This window comes from Miscanthus floridulus, chromosome 12 (assembly GCF_019320115.1).
Source record: "Miscanthus floridulus cultivar M001 chromosome 12, ASM1932011v1, whole genome shotgun sequence".
NCBI classification, from domain to species: Eukaryota; Viridiplantae; Streptophyta; class Magnoliopsida; order Poales; family Poaceae; genus Miscanthus; species Miscanthus floridulus.
The window spans coordinates 63,482,895-63,488,258 of NC_089591.1; the positions used below are offsets into that span (position 1 = coordinate 63,482,895).

Here is a 5,364-nt window from a genome sequence, read left to right on the forward strand (position 1 = left end):
ATTTAGCATTTGCTTATTCGTGATGTGTTATTTTTCTTTCTTCTTGGACTTCAGAGTTCTTTAGGCCCATGTTATATCTTGTTGTTCATATTTGTATTTTTAAATGTCTTTTTATTCTTCACATACAAAATCTGTTTTCTTGCTCTTGTTTTTAAAATTCACATGTATAGTTGCCTTTATACGTCACTTTTTAAATTTATAACGTCCAGCGTTGTCGTAACAATATTTTGTAGTTGCGTCCACTTTATACTCAAACTTTTGACTCCGGTTAGGATTTGTTTCTCTTCCCTTTCAAGGCTATACAAATCCAAACCTGAGTCAAAAAAAAAATACATGAGTTGGATTAACTTATATATGAAACGAGCAAGCCTTGGACTTTTTATGAGGAATAGAGAGGTTTTATTACTCCTACTAAAATTAAAATTTAATCTTAAGCAATAACTTGCTTAACACACGCCAGGGCGTTAAAAACCACAAAGTTGAATGTACTCTGTCAGCTGTGCAAGCTCATGTGTAACACTATTTTGCTCTCTTTTTGTGAAAATAACTACCTAAACCATCAGCCTACCCCTAGTCGCCTCCATTTTTTTCTATGATAATAAAATTCACGCATGTTCTTTGAGGCCCTTTCAAGGCTAGCATGATGATATTGAAAGACTTATGAAAATCGAGCAGAGCGCAATTCGGTACAATAAAAATGCCAAAATCAAAATTCGATAAATGTCCTTCACCATGAGTTATGTGATTGCTTATATGTTAGGTCCTCGAGAATAGGAGGAGAAGCGTAGCCCCCATCATCCACACTAATTCGATCCAAAAGAACCAGAACTCCTACATTGCATCTCAAAGATACTTGAGCAAACATCTTCTATAACTAAATAAAAGATTCTGACTACTTGATTTTTCTAGCTTATCGTGAGGCCACATCAACCCCCTTTTTAGAGCTCGCCACATGTTGTCCATTCTGCAGGTGCAACTCCCCATCGCTTCATTTACCCCATGACTCTCTTGATTAATCAATTCCCCGTGCACCAAAAATCATCTTTCCCATTTCTAATACCATCACCGCTCCCACTTCTCATTATGGCCAACCAAAATGCTCCACCAGCAATCAACCATGCATTGATTTGCCTTCTCCACTTCTATAACAATTATGCCAACAAGATTATATATTGGACTTTTTCAACACCATTATCACCCTGATCTCCTCTTCGAAGGTGGCTAGCATTTCTCTAGCAAGGGCCAATGCTACTATCATGTAGTATTTGTGCCGCATCGCAACTTGACACAGCAAAGGCGCTGCCAGCTTTTCCTCCTGGACTCTCTCTCTCTCTCTCTCTCTCTCTCTCTCTCTCTCTCTCTCTCTCTCTCTCTCTCTCTCTCTCTCTCTCTCTCTCTCTCGGTAGGAAAGATCAATGTAAGTTCATGTTCCCAAGCAACCACGTGGTATAATCATATATGCAATTCCTTAGCTGTATTTTGGTGTGGCCACTTTTTAATTTTATTATGCAGGTGACAGCCTTGTAATTAAATAATATTTTTTCCTAATTATGAGTGGCATTATGTTAGATTGATAGCTATAGGATGCTGCAGTCAGTATGTATACTGGGAGAGTGGGAGCTTCACTGGATTTGTCTGAATTGTTGTAATAGAATTTTGCACCGAGCAATGTTGACTTCTCCAATGACAAACAATGATTAAGGATGGCGTCTTGAATTTCTGGGCACAAGCTATCTATATAACCTAACCAATGTATATAAGGTTATAGCTAATGATTTGTATAGATGCTCTCAAAAATTAAACCAATACACTCCTAAAAAGTTGAGAAATTACTTCATCCGTTTAAATCATAATCCAATTTTGTTGTCTTTAAGTCAAAATCTCTCTTAACTCTGACCAAGTTCATGGAAAAACACACCAATATTTATACAACTTTAAATTAGGTTCATTAAGTTCTTCATGATGTATGTCCCAGTGTATTTATTTGAACACATAGATATTAATATATTTTTTATAAATTCGATCAATGTTTAACTTAGGATAAGCCAAAGTTGAACTGAGGGACAACTTGTGTTGAACTTGGTTCATTCCTTCGTATCTTTGCTAGTTGGTATCCCCAAACCCCAGCACTTATATCTGAGTTGTTTTCTTTGAGGTAATCTTTTAGAAAAAGATAATCTCCTTTAAGAAAAAACACTCAATAGTTTTCGACTCAAGTATTCTTTTTACCGTGACTCGACTAAGGACATATTTGATACACATGGCTAGTTAATAGATGGCTAAAAATTAGTCCAAATTAGCTATGGCTAGCTAGTTACTAGATGAGCTAAAATTAGTTGAAGACTTGTATGAAAACTTAACTCACCTATCAACTCTTTCATTTAGAGTTCATGTGGACTAATTTTTAGCAAGCTACGCTTGAATTCAAACAGACTCTGATCCTAGTAAGGTAAGGTTAAATTGACGCGTTTTTTTAGGGATCGTGCCAAAGCACGTTTTTCATTAAGCAGAAAGGAGTTTTTGTTACAATCCTTATGGCCACGGTAATCCAAGGTTACCGAAGCCAGAAGCTACACAAGCAAAGCAGAACACGCGAGTGTGATTACACAATCATGAATTTTGCGACAAAGAAGAGCTACTCTGGGATCAAGTCGCCGCCATCAGGGTCCTTAGGTGCTTGTAGCCAGCCAAGCACCAGGCGTGTATCTCCTCCTGAATGACCACCTGCAGCCCTGCCGGCAATGTAGTATCCCTGCCGAAAGTCCTCGCATTTCTCTCCTTCCAAATCAACCATCGATGAGCCCAAGAACATCGCACCATAAGCCGATGCGGCTGTGTAGGCACGATCTGCCGTGAGCGACCAGCAGAAAGTGTCTGGCACGTCGGATAGATGTACGTTCTCAAGCAAGTCACAAAGGTGGTCGAACTCCAGAAGCACCTACATCGTCAAAGGTCCAGTGATATGACGTACCCAGTTGTGGTTGTTGAGCGCCTCTGCCACAGTTGCTCTCCGCTTCCGGGCGCGCACAGATGCAAAGATCGCCGGCGCAATGTCCTTGATGGTCGAACCATTCAACCATCTGTCAGTCCAAAACAGGGTCGACTCCCCGTTTCCCAGGGACAACACAGTAGCTGCTTGAAACACAGCCCGCACTGCATGTTCTGATGATGTGTGGCGGCAGCGACCATCCGCCCTAGCCTGCCACTCCCAGCGAACCCTCAAGGCGATGCCGGTACGCCGTAAGTCGGAGACGCCCAGGCCACCTAAGTCCTTCGGGCGGCAGACAATCTCCCAAGCGACCTTGCACTTGCCTCCGCCAACGGTATTTGAGGCACACCAAAGGAAAGCTCGACGAAGCTTGTCAATCGAATCGAGCGCCCACGGGGATAGGCAGAGGGCAATCGACATGTGCACCGGGATGGCCGACATGGTCGCCTTCACTTTTGGTTTGATAGAAAACTAAAATAAAAGAAAAAAATTCTACAAATTATTATTTATAAAGTTTTAAAACCAAACTGTCCGTATATACTCCCTCACGAGTAGAGAAATATAAAATGAACGAGTAAGAAAACCCTTTCGGCCTAGACATTTCGTCGAACGCCAACGCCGAGTCGAGCCCCAGCCACCGCAGCCATGCTCCTCACGAAACCCCACCTCTCCAACTCGCTCCTCCCAGTCCCATCCCCGCCGCTCTCGAGCCCCACTCTCAGTTCCAACCATGCCAGGCCCCTTGCCGCCCCCACTTGCCGTCGCAGCCGCCTCCGCATCTCCGCCACATCCACGGCTACGCCGGCTCCTTCGGCAGCGGCGGCGGCGGCGGCCGCTGCCACCGCGGCGCTGAGCCGAGTGGACGTGCTCTCGGAGGCGCTCCCTTTCATCCAGCGATTCAAAGGCAAGACGGTGGTGGTCAAGTACGGCGGTGCGGCGATGAAGTCCCCGGAGCTGCAGGCGTCCGTGATCCGCGACCCTCGTGCTCCTCTCCTGCGTCGGCCTCCGCCCCGTGCTCGTCCACGGCGGGGGCCCGGAGATTAACTCCTGGCTGCTGCGCGTCGGCGTCGAGCCGCAGTTCCGCGACGGCCTCCGCGTCACGGACGCGCTCACCATGGAGGTCGTCGAGATGGTGCTCGTCGGGAAAGTCAACAAGAACCTCGTCTCCCTCATCAACATCGCGGGAGGCACCGCCGTTGGCCTCTGCGGCAAGGACGCGCGCCTCATCACCGCGCGCCCGTCCCCAAACGCAGCGGCGCTGGGATTCGTCGGCGAGGTCTCGCGCGTGGACGCCACCGTCCTCCATCCCATCATCGCCGCGGGCCATATCCCGGTTATCGCCACCGTGGCCGCCGACGAGACTGGGCAGGCCTACAACATCAATGCCGATACGGCGGCTGGCGAGATTGCCGCTGCCGTGGGCGCCGAGAAGCTGCTGCTGCTCACGGATGTGTCTGGGATTCTGGCGGACCGTAATGACCCTGGGAGCCTGGTGAAGGAGATTGACATTGCTGGGGTGCGGCAGATGGTGGCCGACGGGAAGGTAGCTGGTGGGATGATACCCAAGGTTGAGTGCTGTGTTCGTGCCCTTGCACAAGGTGTACACACCGCAAGTATCATTGATGGGCGTGTTCCACACTCCCTTCTGCTTGAGATTCTCACAGACGAGGGCACAGGCACCATGATCACTGGCTGAGCTGCTTCGTGCCTTCATGGTATTTTCCTGTGCCTCTTTTCTCATATTGTCATGTATTTTATGGCTATGTAGGCTTGACTCAAGATTGCAATAAGACTACCTAAGTTTTGTTGAGATGTTTCATGTTTGTGCGCCCATTTATTATATGTAACTTTGTTGGCAACTTGTTGAGGAAGATGTTGAAGTTCTGTAGTTTGTTTGGTAAATTTGATCAATTCAGGTTATAATCTATTTAAGGGAAGCAGTATTGATTGTATACAGTTTAGAATCATTTGTTTTAAAAAGAATACTTCACATGAGATTGGCCTGCAAAGGTTGTAAACCTGTAAACTACATTATTTGCTGTTTTCATCCTGTGAATAGATGTGATGCTTGTACTGGTTAATGGTACTCTTCAATGAGTAGAGAAGACGCATCTAAACCACAAAGAGGGAGATATCAGTAGGTTTAGTTAACTGATTAATTTTGTAAAATAAGGCTTTTGCTTTGAGTCCTCTGAATATCTTTGTAGTATAAAAGCTGTGTTTGAAGCAATAATGTTTGATTGGACAATATTTTATAAATGCTTGATCATGAAGATTCCCGGGTTCGAGTCGCGGTCTCCTCGCATTGCACAGGCGAGGGTAAGGCTTGCCACTGACACCCTTCCCCAGACCCCGCACAGAGCGAGAGCTCTTTG

At 45.7% G+C, this 5,364-nt stretch overlaps 1 pseudogene; it reads left to right on the plus strand.

Annotated features, from left to right (window-relative positions):
* Window positions 1–3,585: 3,585 nt before the first annotated feature.
* On the plus strand, window positions 3,586–4,877 carry LOC136497188 (uncharacterized; annotated as a pseudogene).
* Window positions 4,878–5,364: the final 487 nt, after the last annotated feature.